The sequence below is a fragment of the Schistocerca serialis genome, chromosome 10 (assembly GCF_023864345.2).
Source record: "Schistocerca serialis cubense isolate TAMUIC-IGC-003099 chromosome 10, iqSchSeri2.2, whole genome shotgun sequence".
Lineage (NCBI taxonomy): Eukaryota > Metazoa > Arthropoda > Insecta > Orthoptera > Acrididae > Schistocerca > Schistocerca serialis.
This window is the reverse complement of record NC_064647.1, coordinates 57,509,106-57,531,597: the sequence shown is the minus strand read 5'-3', so window position 1 is coordinate 57,531,597 and position 22,492 is coordinate 57,509,106. Positions and strand designations below refer to the sequence as shown.

The 22,492-nt window shown below is 46.1% G+C and overlaps 1 non-coding gene across 1 annotated transcript; it reads left to right on the top strand.

The window, feature by feature from the left end:
• Positions 1-17,950: 17,950 nt before the first annotated feature.
• Positions 17,951-18,022, top strand: Trnad-guc (transfer RNA aspartic acid (anticodon GUC)). The gene has a single exon. It is a non-coding gene; the product is annotated as a tRNA-Asp (tRNA).
• Positions 18,023-22,492: the final 4,470 nt, after the last annotated feature.

Sequence of the window (22,492 nt, the reverse complement as noted above, 5' to 3'; positions counted from 1 at the left end):
CTGAACAGCACGTTGCAAGGCATCCCTGATATTCACAATAATGTTCACGTTTGGGGAGTTTGGTGGTCAGCGGAAGTGTTTAAAGCCAGAAAAGCGTTACTGGAGCCACTCTGTAGCCATTTTGCAAGTTTGGGCATTGTCCTGCTGAATTTTCCCAAGTCAGTTGGAATGCACAATGGACACGAATGGATGGAGGTGATCACACAGGATGCTTAGTTATGTGTCACCCGTCATACTCGTATCTAGGCGTATCAGGGGTCCCATATCACACACCTCACCATTACATAGCCTCCACCACCTTGATCAGTCCCCTGATGACATGCAGGTTTCATGGGTCCATGAAGTTGTCTCCATAGGCGTACACGTCCATCCGCTCGATAGAATTTGAAACGAGACTCGTTCGACCAGGCAACATGTTTCCAGCCATCAACAGTCCAATGTCGCTGTTGACAGGCACAGGTGAGGCGTAAAGCTTCGTGTTGTGCAGTCACCAAGGGTACACGAGTGGGCCTTCGGCTCCGAAAGCCTACATCGATAATGTTTTATTGATTGATTCGCACGCTGACACTTGTTGATGGCCCAGCCTTTACATCTGCAGCAATTCGCGGAAGGGTTGTACTTTTGTCACGGTGAACAGTTCTCTTCAGTCATCATCAGTCTCTTTCTTGGAGGATCTTTTTCCAGCCGCAGCGATGTTGGAGATTTGATGTTTCACCGGATTCCAGATATTCACGGTACACTGGTGAAATAGTCGTACGGGAAAATCCACTCTTCATCGCTACCTGTGAGATGCTGTGTCCCATCGCTCCTGGGCCAGCTATAACGCCACGTTCAAACTCACTTAAACGTTGATAACCTGACATTGTATCAGCAGTAACCGATCTAACAGCTCAGTCAGACACTTGTCTTACGTAGGCGTTGCCGACCACAGCGTCGTATTTTGCCTGTTTACATATCTCTGTATTTGGATACGTATGCCTATACAAGTTTCTTTGGGGCTTTGGTGTGAAGTCTGAAGATGCTCATTCCATTTTAGCGCCGATGCATACAGCTCCAGGAAGACTGTCTGGTCTCTCTTCTAGGAGTCCAAAAAACATTCAGTATGAAGAAGCTGGGTGGACTGTGTGCCACAGCCATAGTGCTTACATGTCGTTTTTCCCCTTAGCAATTTCTCCCCAAATAGTTCCACGGAGTTCCTGGACTACGTTATTTCGAGTTGATATGTTTACTGTGGCATTGTGAAGGTGTGTTCTGTACGTAAGTGTGTGGTCAGGTGTCATTGCTAGATATTTGGGATGTTTGTTATGATTCAAACCAACTCCTCCAAGATGCACACTTGTTCTTAGAATTCCCAGATCATTATTAAGATGAAATGTCGAGACCTCGTGTTAGATGGATTATGTTTAAGTCTCATTTTGATGAAGTACGTATGCAGTAGCTACAGTAAGTTCGTTGTTGAGAACAACTTCTGTGGGTGGCTACAGTAAATTTGTCTCTAGTGGACAACAACAAATAACAAAACTTGTGTCCCTCTGTTTCGGGGAAATCGGCTATATAATGGAGGTTGAAAGTGAGCGGTGTAAGAAGGACCGTTGTGGTAGTCCCTTATAGATAATCCTGGTGCTGCTCATACTTCAACCAGTATGACCTGATAAAATCTGTTACTGAACATCTTCTCTATTATGCGTGCCATTTTTTGACAGGATATGACTTTTAGCAGTTTGTAGATGACCCCGTCGCTCCACGTCGTGTCTGACGCTGATGTGAGGTCCAGGGTGTTTACAGGTTTAAAACCGGCTACTGTATAAGACGTTAATGCCAGCACCAGGTCTCAGCAACTGCAGCCCGGTCTGAATCCTCCTTGTTCTGGTGGGAGGCGTTCTGTGATGGCATCCGAGATTCTGTTACGTCAGAGACATTCGAAAAGATTATACATACAGCTGAGCAGCGCTGTTGGTCTACAGCTTTGTGGTTGATTGTTTTTTTTTATTTCAACACAGCGATAATTTTCGACTTCTCAACTCTTTGGAGATATGTTCATTTGCCATTATAATAGAGAAGATGTGTACGAGATACGTTATCTCCGGCAGGAGCAAGGAGAACGATCTGGAAATGTTAGACTCGATCGGAAAATTTCTTCTTAGTGTTCTTAAATCTCCTTTTACGCTATGTCGCATGTCAGCCTTCATGAGGCAGTCTGGATGTTTCCACAATTGTATCTGCGGCCTGTTATTGTCTAATAAGACAGGAGACTGTTTCTGACTGCACTGAAATCGACAAGTTTATGTAGGGCTTCATTGTTTCCGGCCTGCTCGGAGGACTTCATTTCTTCAACTGTCTCTGTCCATCGTTGTCTTCTAGAAGCATCGAAACTATGCAGAAGGTGGTCAGCGATTTCCAGGTCACCACTTTTTGCATAATCTTCATAAAGTTGTTATACAAGCTTTATACACTGAAGCGTCAAAGGAACTGGTATAGGCATGCATACTCAAATACAGACATATGTAAAGGGGCTGAATACGGCGCTGCGGTCGGCAACGCCTATGTAAGACGTCAAGTGTCTGGCGGAGTTGTCGGATCGATTGTTGCTGATACAATGGCAGGTTATCAAGATTGAAGGGAGTGTGAGTGTGGCGTTATAGTCAGCGTACGAGCGTTGAGGCACAGCAACTACGAGGTAGCGATAAAGAGGGGATTTTCCCGTACCACCATTTCACGAGGAATATCAGGATCCTGTAAAACATCAAATCTCCGACGCCGCTGCGACCGGAGAAAGATGCTGCAAAGAGGAGACCAGCGACGACTGGCGAGAATCGTTCAACGTGACAGAAGTGCAACCCTTCCGCAAATTGCTGCAGATTTTATTGTTGGGCCAAGAGCAAGTGTCAGCGTGCGAACTATTCAACGAAACATCATCGATATGGGCTTTCCGAGCCGAAGGCCTACTCGGGTACCCTTGATGACTGACGGACACAAAGCTTGACGCCTAGCCTGGGCCTGTCAACTCCGACACTGGACTGTTGATGACTGGAAACATGTTGCCTGGTCTGTCGAGTTTCGTTTCAAATTGTATCAAGCCGGATGGGCGTGTACGGGTGTTGAGACAACCTCATGAATCCATGGACACTGCATGTCGGCAAGGCACTGTTCACGCTGGTGGAGACCCTGTAATGGTGTAGGGCGTGCGCAGTTGGAATGATATGGGACCCCTGATACGTCTAGATGCGACTCTGACAAGTGAAAGTACGTGAGCATCCTGTCTGAGCAGCTGCATCCATTGATGTCCATTGTGCGTTGGGCAACGCTCTTCTGAGTTTAAGCACTCCCCCTGGCCACCAGACTTCCCAGACATGAACATTATTGAGCATATTTGAGATGCCTTGCAGCGTGCTGTTCAGAAGAGATCTCCACCGCCTCGTACTCTTACGGATTTATGGACAGCCCTGCAGGATACATGGTGTCATTTCCCTCCAGCAGTACTTCAGACATTTGTCGAGTCCATACCACATCGTGCTGTGGGCGTTGCGCGCACTCGCGGTGGCCCTACACGATATTAAGCAGTTGTACGAGTTTCATTGGCTCTTCAGTATAGATACAATGTGAAGCAAATATAGCCACATAATAATAGTTTATAGGCGCTAAATACTATCAGACCAAAAATTAGCGACTTCGACGGCGTTGTTCGCGTCCAACAACGGGTTCTCCACCGTGCAGGAAACTGGACACTGAGGGAGAGTCGTACAGATGCTTGATGGTTTGTTCGACTCAACATTCGCATACAGTTGATGGCGAAGATAGTTCCATTTGGACATATTATCCTTTGTTTTACTAACACCACTTCTTATTCTGTTGAGGGACCTCCACTTAGTCAGATAGATGATAGAAACGTGATGGTACATCAGCTGGTAACCGTTTCATATGCTGAACTACCATTTTATGATTTTTCACGCAGACAACTGTAGCGAAACGAGTTTATTTACGAAAAAAGGAAAGGAAGACTGGAATTTTCACCTCGCATCGACAGCGCTGTCGTTAGAGACGAGTACCAGCTCGAATTACGAAAGGGTGGGGAACGAAATCGCTCGCGATCGTTTAAAAGGAACCATTCTGGCATTTTTCTAGAGTTATTTAGAGGGAAATCACGGAAAACCTAAATCTGTATGGTCCTACAGGGATTTGACTGTCAACCTTCCGGCGCCCTCCCAGGTTTTTTTGTATCAACCAATCACTGTGCACGACGTGAATTGGCATGCGAACATCTTTCTGAAGCAGGAGGGAACACCGACAACGTTTATTTTCATTGGAAAATAACTACAATAATCTTTTCATAAGTTGGTGATGACATATAAACCTAAAGCGTAGATAAAAGAAGACAGTATCACATATATGACGAAAAGGCCACTGACCTACTATGGACATTTCACCCGCATAGACACCAGCATATCAAGAATAGGATCTTCAGTACGATAGGTAGAGGGAAAGATCCAAGAACAAATGCATCGAGACAGCGAAAACAGCTCCGGTTCAACTTGAAATTTCGCTATAAACTATGCAGAACCGGTCCAAACTCGGCACTTCAATCTTCAAGCTGAATTTCCTTTGTTCCTTATCAGCAGAACGTGTATGGGTGCCAGCAGCCCGAAGTGGACAGAGGAGAGGAAGCTCGCTCGCAGCCAGAGAGTGAAAATGGCTCTGAGCACTATGGGACTTAACTTCTGAGGTCATCAGTCCCCTAGCACTTAGAACTACTTAAACCTAACTAACCTAAGGACATCACACACATCCATGCCCGAGGTAGGATTCGAACCTGCGACCGCAGCGGTCGCGCGGTTCCAGACTGTAGCGCCTTTAACCGCTTGGCCACCCCGGCCGGCCAGAGAGTGAAAGCTTTTTGGACTACGAAGGAACAGAAGACTCTTATAAAGAGTCGGAATGATCCCCCGGGTCTTCAGTAGGCCCAAAGGGAAAGAAGAAGAAGAAGAAGAACAAGAACAAGAAGAATCCACCCATGCCCGGCAAACTGCAAAGATTTACTGGGCTACTAATGACGTCAGCAAGGAAATCCATCGCTCGTGGATGAAGGAAAAGGTACATCCTTGCTGGTCAGAGGAATATGTGATACTATTGGATGATTTTAAAAGCACTGAAGACAGTGAAATTGGTGAGCGTAGAATCGACATCTTAGATCAAGAACCAAGAAACAGGTGGCAGGAGACAGTACTTCTCTTAACTTTACACAGTGTAATCGTAAGGAATGAAATTTACTACGAAAACTGGGAGGAGCAACCCAGATGACAGCTGGAGCTGCCAGTGTCTCGTTAAGCTAGGTTTCTTCCACACTGACGGAAAATGAAAAATTAAAAATAGGATTTCACAAAAGAAGGAAATGAGAGGAAATCTGAAGAGCTAGTGAGAAAATTGCTCTAAAAAAAGGGGGGCTGAGGATACAGTTGATATTGGTGGAATAGACGCTGCTCTCAAAGACGTGAAAAGCCATAAGGCTCCAGGTGTGGGTGGTGCGCTACCGGAATTTTTTAAACAAAAAAAGGAAAATAGAAATTGGCCAAATTCTTCACGGATTCTTCACTACCTAAGATATAGGACGCAAAGGTGATTGCAGTACTTAAACCTGGGAAAACAGCAGACGACTCGAAGAACTTTGGACGTATATTTCTACCGTGCACAACCTGTAAAATGTCTGAGAGGGTGTTGGTCCCTAGATCAGTGCTACGTATCGAGAAAGTCCCGCCAGTGGAACAAGCTGGCGTCAGGAAAAACGGGAGATGCTGTGAAGAAGTGTGACTATTGGCGCTGATGAGATACATAGAAAGAGGTTTTCAAGGTGGAGTAAAGGGAGCAGCAGTGCTGACGGGTGTGCCATGTGCGTATGACATAGTCTGGATCCAAGGTCTCTCAGATGAACTCGCGAAAGTCGGCAAGTGCAGGCAAACACAGAGCAACGGAACTGTGTGCTACTGGAGAGAATTTTCAGAGTCTACTTGAGAGAGAAAGTAAGCGCTGTCATAACGTTTCACAGCGGCCTACTTCAGGTTCATTGCTCGCCCCCCTTATTTTTCACCTTACAAATACTGAACCCAACACACACTCACATAAATTTGCCCATGCTGATGACTTAGCAGTTAAAACACAGCCCAAGTCATTTGAACATCTAGAAGCTACTGTGAATAGTGATCGACCTAACTTAATGAGTATTAAGCCAATTGAAAGTTTAAGGGAGGTAGGACGTTAAACGGGCCGTCTTGGAGCAGGAGAGACACCACAGGACTTTTTAATTCCCACTGTCTATACTTTTACAAATAAATTCATAAAACTTTGTCAGCATGACCAGGAACGATTCAGGATTCATACTCATAGCAGTGGAAGTTCAAAAACATAACAAAATTAATTTTCTTTTACATGTGAAAGTTCATCATTTTTTCATTTACTATTGGTTGCGTTTGTTGCTGTAGGTACACGTTTCTTCATAAGTAAGAGAAATTCTTCGATGAATTTTGCACAGCATACAAACCATACTTATAGGTGTATGAAAGTCTAGAAATTATTTAATTTATGAAAAAATGAAGGTGCTGTTACATTTTAAACTTCATGTTTAGAAAAAGCTCAAATTTTATAGTTAATTATGTCAATTTTTACCACAGTTTTCAATAGATTTGGAAAATTCTAGAGTTTCATACACCTGTAAGTATGGCTTGTATGCTGTGCAAAATTCATCAAAGAATCTCCGTTACTTATGAAGAAAAGTGTACCTATAGCAACAAATGCAGCCAATGGTAAGTGAAAAAAGGTCAAATTTCAAATGTAAAAAAAAAAAATTCTTATATTTTTGAACTTCCACTTCCATGAGTGTAAATCCTGCATCCTTTCTGGTCATTTTGACAAAAGTTTATGAATTTATTCGTAAAAGTATAGACAGTGGAAATTAAAATGTCCTCTGGTGCCTCTCCTGGTCCAAGTCGTCCCGTTTGACGTCCTACCCCCCCCCCCCCCCCCCTCAAACCAAATCCTTCCGAATCGAAAGTATTACTGGCTATTCATCTGAACAGTATAGAAGCCAACAGGAAGGTGAGCGTTAAAACTCATCGCAGAGCCAGTTACAACTCTTTATAAATAGTTAGGAGCTAAACTTGAGTGTACACTTTCCCGCAGGTAACACCTAAAAGAAGTGAAGTAAATGCTGAAATCTAGAAATTCTCTAGTAGCCAAACCAGCAGGCATCTCCTGCGGAAGCGACGAAAGGCTTGGCCACGTCAGCATTGACACTAGTACATAGGACTAGGCAGTCAGTGTCCACAGCAAAAATAGTCGATTGGAACTCAGTTAATCGATGAGGATCATAAGTGGCTCACTGAAACCGACTCCCATAACCTGGCTATCAGTACTAACCAATATCCAGTCACCAGACGTCAGGTGCAAAGCTGCAATGGAAAAGCAGTGGAAGAAGATATCAGACCAGTGTTGCGTCCCAGTTCGTCGTCATGGTTCATCCGCAATGCCTCTGGAGAGGCCCTCCAGTGGCTGGGTAGTCTTCAATGTGCTGTTTGACTGTAGTGCTGTCTGTTTAGTGTATCTCGCACCTCATTAATAAACGTTTATTTTTTTAAATAATTGCTGTAGATACATGATTCATTATGTTTTTCAGTTCAGACGAGCTATGTGTGTGTAGAGTGTATGCGTATTTTCCTATATGCTAAATATTATTTTTCTCATATGCTATTTGGCTCGTTATGATCCGTCTATCAATTGTATTTTGTGATGTATTATTTATCATAACCCAAAGGTTTATTACTTTTTTTGTAAACTGTCTTTGTCATAAAGAGCGAATATATACAGGGTGGTCAGAAACAGTCAGAATAGCATGTAAGAGTGTTGTAGGGGAAGTTGTACTGAGAATGACTTTTTAAGAAACAATAATTGGTATATGCGCTGCTTCCGAGTTAATTAGCATCGAAGTTAGCCAATCAAGCTGCTGCGCTCACAAATTCAAACACCTGCACGCGCTAAAATGCAGTAATGCGCAGACATTGGGGTTCGTGAGCTACCGCATGTTCAAACGCCCATTTGGGAAGTTTGAAATTTCAGCCAGGTAAGCAAAAGCCACGCTTCTTCATTTTGAAGAAACTAAACGGAGAGCAAGTTTGGCTGCACTGTCTCTGGCAGGCTTCTTGGATTTGCGTGCGTGACGGCCTGATTGGATGACTTCGGTGCTAATGGTGCTAATTAACTCGGAAACGACGCAGCGTGTCGATTTTTTTCTTAACAGTTATAACTCAGCAGATCCTACTCTAAAACATCTCCACGAGCTTTTCAGACTGTTTGTGACCAAGCTAATTGATCTGCATACCATCTTTGATTATTTTAAGATAGCGTAAGAGTTTATTTGACCGATCGGTTTCACTACTTTTTCTATTTTTACTTTCGGTTTTTATGTTTCCTTTCTTTCCTTCGTCTTCTTCTTCCTTGGGGTCCTCGGGAATCGCCCATTGTGCTCCAGACCAGTCCCGATCTGTTATTATCGCTGGATAGTTTCGTTGAGTGCGCGGTAATTATTTTCCACAGGTCCTCTAAGAGTAAACAACGGATCGGGACGTAGTTCCTAACAATACAGGGGTCCGTGCAATGAGCCAGGCTGTTGCTGGGCATGAGTATGAGTCGTGACGGTTGGGGAGCAGCACGAACGTGTCCGTCCACAGCCAGCAAAAACTGAAGGGGACCGTGGAGTGGAGGAGGAGCACGAAGCAGCGACAGCAGGCAGAAGGTAAGACGTCAACAAACATTCGAATTTTTGCTTATCCAAGGCACCCACAACACGAGCATCAGATTGATTACTACTTGCAAATGTACAACGCAAATTCTCACAAGGGACTTCAAGAAGTGTAAGGGGCGTTCGAAAAGAAACGAGCCGGAGGCTTAATTACAGAAACCAGTACCTGTATGTTAAAAGTAGTTGCCCTGGCTGTTCAAACACTTGTCGCACTGTGACACAAAGCGGTGAATGGCTGTCTCATAAAATTCCCGGGGCTGCGATGTTAACCAGTTCCGCACGTACAGCTGGACGTCGTCGTCCGAGATGAATCGTTTGCCCCTCAGAGCCTTTTTAAGGGGACCAAAAATGGCGTAATCACAGGGAGAGAGGTCCAGACTTGGCAGAGAAACTCCCATTTGAATTTCTGCGGGAGTGCGGCGACTGTACTGGCCGTATGAGGCTTTGCATTGTCGTGGAGCAGAATGAGTCCACGGGTGAGGTTGTCTGGTCGTTTTGATTTGACAGCTTGGCGAAGGGTGGGCAAGGTTTGCGAGTAACGCCGGGCATTCACTGTTGCCCTGTGCTGCAGAAAGTGAATCAGAAGGGGTTTGGTCAAAGAAGAACGTCAGCATAACCTTTCCTGCACTCGTGTGAACGGCAACGTGCAGCTGTACGTGCGGAACTGGTTAACATCGCAGCCCCGGGAATTTTATGAGACAGCCATTCACCGCCTTGTGTCACAGTGGGACAAGTGTACCAACAACCACAGTCAATACTTCCAACATATAGGTTCTGCCAGTTTCCGACACAGGCGCCAAGACTCTATAAACAACGGCTGGAGCGTTCTATCAATCGCTCAATACCTCGACGATAGATGATGATAATGATTATGATAATGAGTTTAAAGGGCCTAAACTAGTGGGTCATTAGTCCCTCGACAATAGAAATCTACTTCTTAGTCAGAGAGCCTTCCGGGAACCACTGTTGGAACGTTCTCATCATTGGAAAATGTCTATACCTCTTGATGTTCTTTCGACTTCCCGAAAAGTTTGGAATCGCGTGGAGCGAGATCTGGACTTCCCAGTCAGCATCAACCATGTCTGTGCTGTCTTAATCAAAATGGTGGCACCTTTCCCTACGGCCAGTCGCGACAACGCGTTTCGTCCATATACCGCCATAATTTCACGGTGAATCTGTGTGAAATTTACCTAGACGAATCGCACACTTTACCTAGACGAATCGCACACTGTGATGCCCTGTTATCCTTTACCGCAGCATCAGTCGCACACTGTGATGTCCTGTTATCCTTTACCGCAGCATCAGTCGCACACTGTGATGCCCTGTTATCCTTACCGCAGCATCAGTCACACACTGTGATGCCCTGTTATCCTTTACGGCAGCATCAGTCGCACACTGTGATGCCCTGTTATCCTTACCGCAGCATCAGTCGCACACTGTGATGCCCTGTTATCCTTTACCGCAGCGTCAGCCACACACTGTGATGCCCTGTTATCCTTTACCGCAGCATCAGTCGCACACTGTGATGCCCTGTTATCCTTTACGGCAGCATCAGTCGCACACTGTGATGTCCTGTTATCCTTTACCGCAGCATCAGTCGCACACTGTGATGCCCTGTTATCCTTTACCGCAGCATCAGTCGCACACTGTGATGCCCTGTTATCCTTTACGGCAGCATCAGTCGCACACTGTGATGCCCTGTTATCCTTTACCGCAGCATCAGTCGCACACTGTGATGCCCTGTTATCCTTACCGCAGCATCAGTCGCACACTGTGATGCCCTGTTATCCTTACCGCAGCATCAGTCGCACACTGTGATGCCCTGTTATCCTTTACGGCAGCATCAGTCGCACACTGTGATGCCCTGTTATCCTTACCGCAGCATCAGTCGCACACTGTGATGCCCTGTTATCCTTTACCGCAGCGTCAGTCGCACACTGTGATGCCCCGTTATCCTTTACCGCAGCATCAGTCGCACACTGTGATGCCCTGTTATCCTTTACGGCAGCATCAGTCGCACACTGTGATGTCCTGTTATCCTTTACCGCAGCATCAGTCGCACACTGTGATGCCCTGTTATCCTTTACCGCAGCATCAGTCGCACACTGTGATGCCCTGTTATCCTTTACGGCAGCATCAGTCGCACACTGTGATGCCCTGTTATCCTTTACGGCAGCATCAGTCGCACACTGTGATGCCCTGTTATCCTTTACCGCAGCATCAGTCGCACACTGTGATGCCCTGTTATCCTTTACCGCAGCATCAGTCGCACACTGTGATGCCCTGTTATCCTTTACCGCAGCATCAGTCGCACACTGTGATGCCCTGTTATCCTTTACCGCAGCATCAGTCGCACACTGTGATGCCCTGTTATCCTTTACCGCAGCATCAGTCGCACACTGTGATGCCCTGTTATCCTTACCGCAGCATCAGTCGCACACTGTGATGCCCTGTTATCCTTTACCGCAGCGTCAGCCACACACTGTGATGCCCTGTTATCCTTTACCGCAGCATCAGTCGCACACTGTGATGCCCTGTTATCCTTTACGGCAGCATCAGTCGCACACTGTGATGTCCTGTTATCCTTTACCGCAGCATCAGTCGCACACTGTGATGCCCTGTTATCCTTTACCGCAGCATCAGTCGCACACTGTGATGCCCTGTTATCCTTTACGGCAGCATCAGTCGCACACTGTGATGCCCTGTTATCCTTTACCGCAGCATCAGTCGCACACTGTGATGCCCTGTTATCCTTTACCGCAGCATCAGTCGCACACTGTGATGCCCTGTTATCCTTACCGCAGCATCAGTCGCACACTGTGATGCCCTGTTATCCTTACCGCAGCATCAGTCGCACACTGTGATGCCCTGTTATCCTTTACGGCAGCATCAGTCGCACACTGTGATGCCCTGTTATCCTTTACCGCAGCGTCAGTCGCACACTGTGATGCCCTGTTATCCTTTACGGCAGCATCAGTCGCACACTGTGATGTCCTGTTATCCTTTACCGCAGCATCAGTCGCACACTGTGATGCCCTGTTATCCTTTACCGCAGCATCAGTCGCACACTGTGATGCCCTGTTATCCTTTACGGCAGCATCAGTCGCACACTGTGATGTCCTGTTATCCTTTACCGCAGCATCAGTCGCACACTGTGATGCCCTGTTATCCTTTACCGCAGCATCAGTCGCACACTGTGATGCCCTGTTATCCTTTACGGCAGCATCAGTCGAACACTGTGATGCCCTGTTATCCTTTACGGCAGCATCAGTCGCACACTGTGATGCCCTGTTATCCTTTACGGCAGCATCAGTCGCACACTGTGATGCCCTGTTATCCTTTACCGTAGCGTCAGTCGCACACTGTGATGGCCTGTTATCCTTTACGGCAGCATCACTCGCACACTGTGATGTCCTGTTATCCTTTACGGCAGCATCAGTCGCACACTGTGATGCCCTGTTATCCTTTACGGCAGCATCAGTCGCACACTGTGATGTCCTGTTATCCTTTACCGCAGCATCAGTCGCACACTGTGATGCCCTGTTATCCTTTACCGCAGCATCAGTCGCACACTGTGATGCCCTGTTATCCTTTACGGCAGCATCAGTCGCACACTGTGATGCCCTGTTATCCTTTACGGCAGCATCAGTCGCACACTGTGATGCCCTGTTATCCTTTACCGCAGCATCAGTCGCACACTGTGATGTCCTGTTATCCTTTACCGCAGCATCAGTCGCACACTGTGATGCCCTGTTATCCTTTACCGCAGCATCAGTCGCACACTGTGATGCCCTGTTATCCTTTACGGCAGCATCAGTCGCACACTGTGATGTCCTGTTATCCTTTACCGCAGCATCAGTCGCACACTGTGATGCCCTGTTATCCTTTACCGCAGCATCAGTCGCACACTGTGATGCCCTGTTATCCTTTACGGCAGCATCAGTCGCACACTGTGATGCCCTGTTATCCTTTACGGCAGCATCAGTCGCACACTGTGATGCCCTGTTATCCTTTACGGCAGCATCAGTCGCACACTGTGATGCCCTGTTATCCTTTACCGTAGCGTCAGTCGCACACTGTGATGGCCTGTTATCCTTTACGGCAGCATCAGTCGCACACTGTGATGTCCTGTTATCCTTTACGGCAGCATCAGTCGCACACTGTGATGCCCTGTTATCCTTTACGGCAGCATCAGTCGCACACTGTGATGTCCTGTTATCCTTTACCGCAGCATCAGTCGCACACTGTGATGCTCTGTTATCCTTTACCACAGCATCAGTCGCACACTGTGATGCCCTGTTATCCTTTACGGCAGCATCAGTCGCACACTGTGATGCCCTGTTATCCTTTACAGCAGCATCAGTCGCACACAGTGATGCCCTGTTATCCTTTACGGCAGCATCAGTCGCACACTGTGATGCCCTGTTATCCTTTACGGCAGCATCAGTCGCACACTGTGATGTCCTGTTATCCTTTACCGTAGCATCAGTCGCACACTGTGATGCCCTGTTATCCTTTACCGCAGCATCAGTCGCACACTGTGATGCCCTGTTATCCTTTACCGCAGCATCAGTCGCACACTGTGATGCCCTGTTATCCTTTACGGCAGCATCAGTCGCACACTGTGATGCCCTGTTATCCTTTACGGCAGCATCAGTCGCACACTGTGATGCCCTGTTATCCTTTACCGTAGCGTCAGTCGCACACTGTGATGGCCTGTTATCCTTTACGGCAGCATCAGTCGCACACTGTGATGTCCTGTTATCCTTTACGGCAGCATCAGTCGCACACTGTGATGCCCTGTTATCCTTTACGGCAGCATCAGTCGCACACTGTGATGTCCTGTTATCCTTTACCGCAGCATCAGTCGCACACTGTGATGCCCTGTTATCCTTTACCGCAGCATCAGTCGCACACTGTGATGCCCTGTTATCCTGTATGGCAGCATCAGTCGCACACTGTGATGCCCTGTTATCCTTTACCGCAGCATCAGTCGCACACTGTGATGCCCTGTTATCCTGTACGGCAGCATCAGTCGCACACTGTGATGCCCTGTTATCCTTTACGGCAGCATCAGTCGCACACTGTGATGCCCTGTTATCCTTTACCGCAGCATCAGTCGCACACTGTGATGCCCTGTTATCCTTTACCGCAGCATCAGTCGCACACTGTGATGCCCTGTTATCCTTTACGGCAGCATCAGTCGCACACTGTGATGTCCTGTTATCCTTTACCGCAGCATCAGTCGCACACTGTGATGCCCTGTTATCCTTTACCGCAGCATCAGTCGCACACTGTGATGCCCTGTTATCCTGTACGGCAGCATCAGTCGCACACTGTGATGCCCTGTTATCCTTTACGGCAGCATCAGTCGCACACTGTGATGCCCTGTTATCCTTTACGGCAGCATCAGTCGCACACTGTGATGCCCTGTTATCCTTTACGGCAGCATCAGTCGCACACTGTGATGTCCTGTTATCCTTTACCGTAGCATCAGTCGCACACTGTGATGGCCTGTTATCCTTTACGGCAGCATCAGTCGCACACTGTGATGTCCTGTTATCCTTTACCGCAGCATCAGTCGCACACTGTGATGCCCTGTTATCCTTTACGGCAGCATCAGTCGCACACTGTGATGTCCTGTTATCCTTTACCGCAGCATCAGTCGCACACTGTGATGCCCTGTTATCCTTTACCGCAGCATCAGTCGCACACTGTGATGCCCTGTTATCCTGTACGGAAGCATCAGTCGCACACTGTGATGCCCTGTTATCCTTTACCGCAGCATCAGTCGCACACTGTGATGCCCTGTTATCCTGTACGGCAGCATCAGTCGCACACTGTGATGCCCTGTTATCCTTTACGGCAGCATCAGTCGCACACTGTGATGTCCTGTTATCCTTTACCGCAGCATCAGTCGCACACTGTGATGCCCTGTTATCCTTTACCGCAGCATCAGTCGCACACTGTGATGCCCTGTTATCCTTACTGCAGCATCAGTCGCACACTGTGATGCCCTGTTATCCTTTACGGCAGCATCAGTCGCACACTGTGATGCCCTGTTATCCTTTACGGCAGCATCAGTCGCACACTGTGATGTCCTGTTATCCTTTACCGTAGCATCAGTCGCACACTGTGATGCCCTGTTATCCTTTACCGCAGCATCAGTCGCACACTGTGATGCCCTGTTATCCTTTACCGCAGCATCAGTCGCACACTGTGATGCCCTGTTATCCTTACTGCAGCATCAGTCGCACACTGTGATGCCCTGTTATCCTTTACGGCAGCATCAGTCGCACACTGTGATGCCCTGTTATCCTTTACGGCAGCATCAGTCGCACACTGTGATGTCCTGTTATCCTTTACCGTAGCATCAGTCGCACACTGTGATGCCCTGTTATCCTTTACCGTAGCATCAGTCGCACACTGTGATGCCCTGTTATCCTTTACCGCAGCATCAGTCGCACACTGTGATGCCCTGTTATCCTTTACCGCAGCATCAGTCGCACACTGTGATGCCCTGTTATCCTTACTGCAGCATCAGTCGCACACTGTGATGCCCTGTTATCCTTTACGGCAGCATCAGTCGCACACTGTGATGCCCTGTTATCCTTTACGGCAGCATCAGTCGCACACTGTGATGTCCTGTTATCCTTTACCGTAGCATCAGTCGCACACTGTGATGCCCTGTTATCCTTTACCGCAGCATCAGTCGCACACTGTGATGCCCTGTTATCCTTTACCGCAGCATCAGTCGCACACTGTGATGCCCTTTTATCCTTACCGCAGCAGAACTGTCTCTGCGGAGAACCCTGAAAATGTACTCGCTTTCCGACAATGCGCCACACTGGTTGCGCGATGGCTTTAGCGTGAGAGTAATTGTCTAACTTATTTTTTGAAGCCACGTCGTATTAACCCGGCTCGTAACATTCAGGATAATTTGATTTTGCAAACCAATCATCCAGAGTGTTTTTCATTCCTTGTATCAAGCAGTTTGTGTTGAAAGGATGAATGTTATAAATTTCTTAATTACAAATTACAAATTCTCCTGCCAGGTCTCTGTGCCAAGTACACTTCTACGTTCCCACGTACAGACTGTGTTCAACAAGTTGACCATGGTGTCTTGAAACATATGTTTTCCATGCATATATCACAACAAGTAACAAAATTTTGTACAGAGTTCTAACATATTGCAGTCGGGTTTCATGAAATTAGCTGTTTAATTGACGTTTAAATCATAGCATCTACCACTTTCGAGTCTTGTGTAGGTACGCCTACATGGTATCTTTTAGTTTTTTTGTACTTAATAGTAAGGACAAAACAGAAAACAGATTGCGGAAATCTTATTTCTACAATCGGTCTGTGATGTCTAGGGAGACAGAGCATGTAAAAAGAACGATCAGAGTCACTTGCCTGAATGATAAAATCCGTGGAGTATCGCTGATTGTGGAGGGGCCACATAGAACGGAAGAGTGGTGGATGTTTGCAAGGATCAATAAACAATTGTGTGCCTAGCGAATTCCACAAACGTGGTTACTAAAAGAAGAACATTGTCCGAAGAAAAATAAGCTGTCCAGATTCGAGAAAGTCTGAGAAATACAGAGTTGTTATATGAGAAGCAGTAACGGGCTGAAACGTTATATTAAAAAAAAAAAAAAACACCCTATATTCCAGAAAGCCTTAGAAATGCTGTCATAACAAGATATGTTGATATATGAGAACAAATAATGGGCTGAAAATTGAGGTTTGATTTTTTTTGCTGGGAATCTGTGACGACGATTGTCAATGTCGTGCTAATCTAGTCCAGGGCTTAATTTCGGCCATAACGTCGTTCCAACATCTCCTAGGAAATTTTTATCTAGAACTCAGAGGAACAAGTTGGCACCGTGGATTTAAAACTGTACTATATTAAATCGGAACGTAACTATAATTTGCCGCCGCGTCGACACCACTGAACGTGACAGTGGTTGACAAACGGGATGCGATATGGTTGGGCTTGCAGCGAGGTGCTGTGTGTGTGTGTGTGTACAGTATACCCAGCAAAAGTTCACAATGCAACATGCAACTGTTCGAACGTTCCCGCTGGCAGCAGTTGAAAAGATGAAGTCACAGTAACGAAGACTACCGTCTTGTGCCAATGTGTGTCGATCGGAGCAAGGGAGCTTTGTGAAACTGCTGTGGGGACATACGGTAGCACCTGTTATTTAGATGAAATCTTGTGATTTTATTGTTCCGATTATAAGAAAAACCTCAGTTTCGGAAACAGTGTTTTGTAAAAAATTTCTCGATGTAAGTTTTATTACAAGTGTTAATTAACGAAGTGCGTTCCAGCACATAAAATTTTAGAAATGAACCCTCGCCATACCAGGGGGGTACTTTATGCCCATCCTTTGAAAATATTGTAATCTAGTCAGTTGCGTTATACTATAACATTTTGAAAGAAATATTTGTTGTTTTTAATGAATTCTTCTACCAGATCGCGTCAATGTTTTAAATCTTTCACGTAAATTTAACCTAAAAACTTAAGTCGTAGTGGCAGATGTCACTTTCCACAGTGAATGAAGTATTTAGTACTTTCAAGTTCAGGACTTTAATTACACATCAGTATCTCTAAAAAGTGTGTTGTGAGTAAAAGGTAACAACAGTTACCGAAATCTGCATTTTTAAATTTTTTTGTAGTCGTCATGAAGCACCCCAAGCTTTGTAGTACACGTTATTGAAAATGCGTAGATATTGCTAAGAGATATTTTCAGTACACATCAGTACCTAGCTATGTTGTTAATATAAGCCAACAACAAGTAACGAATTTTTTTTCACGTTTTTGGGGGGTAGACACATAGACACACAGTACACCCCCCCCCCCCCGCCGGCACTGGTAATGGGCGTTATGGAAAATTTGTTGGTATTGTTGGGGTTAAGCAGTGACACCAGCGTATTGTACGTCTGGGGACCGACCTGCAGCGTTGCACTTAGATCGGTGCCACGTCGCACGGAGCTGCCGCCACGTGGTATTGCGAGGGCGCCTACCCTGTGTGTTCAGCGCTCCGAATCACTGTGACGGAATGAGTGAATTGTTAATATTGTAGCGAAAATGTGTGTCACGCATTAAGTAGTGGATAAGTACACCGAGGTGGAACTGATAAGTGTAGCAATCAATTAAACGTGAAGTCCTCGGTAGTATAGTGGTTAGTATCCCCGCCTGTCACGCGAGAGACCCGGGTTCGATTCCCGGCCGGGGAGAAATTTTTTATCGGATGAAAAGTGTTTCTCGTTGCCTCCTGGTTGTGGAAAAAATGCGTGTTTGGATACTGTCGATCCCTTGTCGTTGCCTCCGGAAGTGAATGGCTGAGCGTTGGGAGATTTCTGTTGCTACCCATAATCGTTAGTGATGTCGTAGAGTTCTTTTTACAAGTTGTCTGGTTTAATTACCATCTTTTGCAGCTGCAATGAAAGTTACGCATTATTCTAAAGCATCATCAGTGGTCATTTTACAATATGGTTTTTTTCTCTTAACAATTTTGTTGGATTGTTAGCATGCGTCGCTTATTACTATAATGAGTTTTAATATTTATCGTAACTCACTTTTTTGTTTTCTACTTCATTCTTGTTGTTCTTCCATGTGTATGTTTTGGATATTGACGACACAGCACTGTACTAAATATTTAGCTTTCTGTGTTGAGAAGTCTTCTCGGTATTTCGTGTGTTTTGTTTTACTGTTGCGGTATGCGTTCGTCTTTTGTTTGTTTTGATAGTGGTGGAAGCCTCTGCTATCGGACTATGAATGTTAATGTTTTCCGACTAGAAAGTGTGTGTGTGTGTGTGTGTGCTTTTTTGTGAGGTGTGGTGGTTGTCCTTGAGTGTGTGCGGGTTGGGGGTGAAGGGAGCTAGAGTGATATTATTCTGTGGTGTCGAGAAGTTGGAAGTTATCTTGTAGTTTACAGATACACAGCAGTCAAGACATGTTAGCACCCTTCACACACACGGAAAATATAAATATTACAGAGCTATAGCAGACGCTTCCACCACAATCAAAACAAACAAAAGACGGGCGCATCCCGCAATTACAAAACAAAACACGCGAAATAGTGAGAGGACAGTAGTTGTAGTTCTTCTCAGCATTGAAGCGTAATAATTTAGTGCAGCGAAAGTGCTGCGAGCAGAATACCCAAAACATACACATGGAAGAAGAACAAGAATGAAGTTAAAAAAATGAGTTAACGATTAGAATTAAAATGGTTTGTAGCAGTAAGCAAGGTATGCGCAGTGTTCAGGATTCTGTCTAACAAAATTGTAAGAGAGACAAACCGCATTGTTACAGTGGCTACTGAAAATGGATTTAAAATAAAGCGTAATGCGTCTGTCCGCAGCTCGTGGTCTCGCTGCGTCCCCAGCATGGGGTCGCGGTATCGTCCAAAACCAAGAGGCGAAGCAGTGACTCAGGCGACCAGAGGATGGAGGCCTGAGGCGGGCAAGCGTCGGACACATCTCCGGCGAACGCGAGTGAAGCAAAACACCGAACCGGAGGACCTTGTCCGCCGGCCGGACCGCCCACAGCAACCACAACTCCCGCCTCCACACAGCGCCTACATGCAGGAACGCTCTGCCTATAACGTCATCACGTGCAGTGTAAACAGCATGAATTCGGTTGTCAAGACAGAGTTTCTGCAGCATCGAGCTGCCGACGTGGCAATACTGCAAAAAGTTGTCACCACCGACATAGAACAACTACTGGGATTCGACGTCTTCGCGAACATAGACGCAGAAACGACAGAAACGAGAAATGGAACTGCTGTAATGGTGAGAAATGGGATCGATACGGAGGACATCGAGACCTATCAAGATAGCAGGGACCTTTTTCGTAAACATCTACGCGCCGTCAGGCACGGAAAATAAGCGGGCCAGAAGCCAGTCCTTCAATGAAGACATCTGCGGGCTCCTTCCACACGACAGCAGCAACGTTGACCTTGGAGGCGACTTCAACCGCGTAGCTGCTCCACAAGATGAAATCCCGGGACCAAATCTGTGCGTGGAACCGCAGGAACTCGTAAGAAGACTAAAATTAGACGACTCGTGGCGTCTACTGTACCCCAACGCAACTGAATTTCCACAACGCATGTGGAAGTCTGAAGCTACAGCTGACACCCAGAAAAACCTCAGGAGGAAGATCAGCGTGGAAACTCGACACGCAACATCTCAGTGAATGTGCAGGAGCTCCATCGTGCACGAACCACATGTTGTGCTGTACTTGTAAAGGCCCGTGTTCTAGCAGCAGAGGTAGAGTATCCCGTATGAAATCATGATAACGTGCTCCATTGAGCGTAGGTGGAAGAACATGGGGCCCAATGGAGACATCACCAACAATGCCTGCCCAAACTTTCACAGAAAATCTGTGTCGATGACGTGATTGCACACTTGCGTGCGGATTCTCGTCAGCCCACACATGTCGATTGTGAAAATTTACAATTTGATCACGTTGGAATGAAGCCTCATCCGTAAAGAGAACATTTGCACTGAAATGAGCATTGACACATTGCTGGATGAACCATTCGCGGAAGTGTACCCGTGGAGGCCAATCAGCTGCTGATAGTGGCTGCACACGCTGTACATGGTACGGAAACAGCTGGTTCTCCCGTAGCACCCTCTTGTACAGCAGCAACTTCTCTGACGCTGACATTAGGGTTATCGTCAACTGCACGAAGAACTGCCTCGTCCATTGCAGGTGTCCTCGTCGTTCTAGGTCTTCCCCAGTCACGAGTCATACGCTGGAATGTTCCTTGCTCCCTAAGACGCCGATCAATTGCTTCGAACGTCTTCCTGTCGGGACACCTTCGTTCTGGAAATCTGTCTCGATACAAACGTACCGCGCCACGGCTATTGCCCCGTGCCAAACCATACATCAAATGTGCATCTGCCATCTCCGCATTTGTAAACATTGCACTGACTGCAAAACCACGTTCGTGATGAACACTAACCTGTTGATGCTATGTACTGATGTACTTGATGCTAGTATTGTAGAGCAATGAGTCGCATGTCAACACAAGCACCGAAGTCAACATTACCTTCCTTCAATTGGGCCAACTGGCGGTGAATCGAGGAAGCACATTACATACCGACGAAACTAAAATGAGCTCTAACATGGAAATTAAGCGTTTCCGGACACATGTCCACATAACATCTTTTCTTTATTTGTGTGTGAGGAATGTTTCCTGAAAGTTAGGCCGTACTTTTTTGTAACACCCTGTATATATATGTCATTGTTCATTGTTTTCTTAGATGTGTGCCATAGTCAGTAAGATATAAGTACTATCAACTTTTAAGAGATGCCATACTGTGGCACCAGACCAATCTCTCCAAGTGTCAGAAGTTTTGAAATGACAGAATTAACAAACTCATAAAAGTATCCAAAAAACAAACAAAAACTGAAGAAAAAGAAAGAAGAAGTCAATGTCCCTCCACCATTGACACCTGAAGGTCTAAAACTAAAATAAAATCACAGAAACATTATAAATCAATTTGATAGCAAACAAAAGCTAACAAAATAGACATTTTAAAAACAAAATTTGTGTGTGAGGAAATAATCACAGCGAAGAGAAAAAAAAAGGTTCTTGATAACTAACAGCAGATGTACACAAGGAACTTAAAGGTATCTTCATATGCATCATTGTATTGTTTATTTGTAAATAAAACTTTATTACCTTACAAAAAGAGATTCTTGGATTTTCACCTGTCTCGAGATGACTGGGTGTTGTGTCGTCTTCGTCACCATCATTCATCCCCATTACGGTCAGAGGAAGGCAACGGCAAACCACCTCCATTAGGACCTTTGCCTAGTACGGCGGTGCGGGTCTCCCGCATCGTTCCCCTACGCTCCGTCAAGAAGCATAGGAATTCATTTCCATAACGCCTCTGGTCTCAATAAGACATTCATTACGGTTGCAAAAGACGATAACTAACCTCGACAACTTGTATATCTGTAACTGCGGAAAAAGAGGTAGAAGAACAAAGAAGACAACACGTATACATTTAGTGTTTTTACTGCGAAGGAGCTTTAGTACGTCCCTTCATCATTACGTTGCTTTGCCTCAGAACGTGAATGACTTTCACATTCAGATGTTGCACAACCTCTCTCCTATTGACAACCGTTTTCTCGTTCGTACCTAACAATCATAGCTGGAAGAACGGCACAGTTCCTACGTGGTGGTGCGAAGCCACTGTAATCCGTATAACTTAGCCTGGTAAACATAGACTCTCTCCCAGTCGTCGTCCCATTTACCTCATCAATAGTGTTCGCAACGTGACCGAACGAATGATCAGTAGGCGGATAATGTGGGTCGCTTTAGTCACAGAGATAGCTAACAAACATGCAGTGTGTCTTTCGCAGTCATAGAGCTGCATTCGACCATCTGGTCTCGCTGGGCGACAGACGTCGTGCACGACTTCCTGTGGAAGCGCCAGACTGGTTTTTTGTTTGGAAACGATCTACGACACTTGCTGGAGGACGGGAGTCCTCCACACATGGGGCTTCGGGGGACCGCCTGTCCCACTTCATCAGTGAATTTTTAAGAGACCGGGTTTTTAATGTATGTGTGACATCGGATTTATTGAACCCTTTTAATTCGGATAAACAGGGTTTCCAGGGGCTCCTTGTTAGGCGTGACCTTATTTGCTATAGCAAATCAACATTATTGGCTGTCTCCGGCTGGGCGCTTC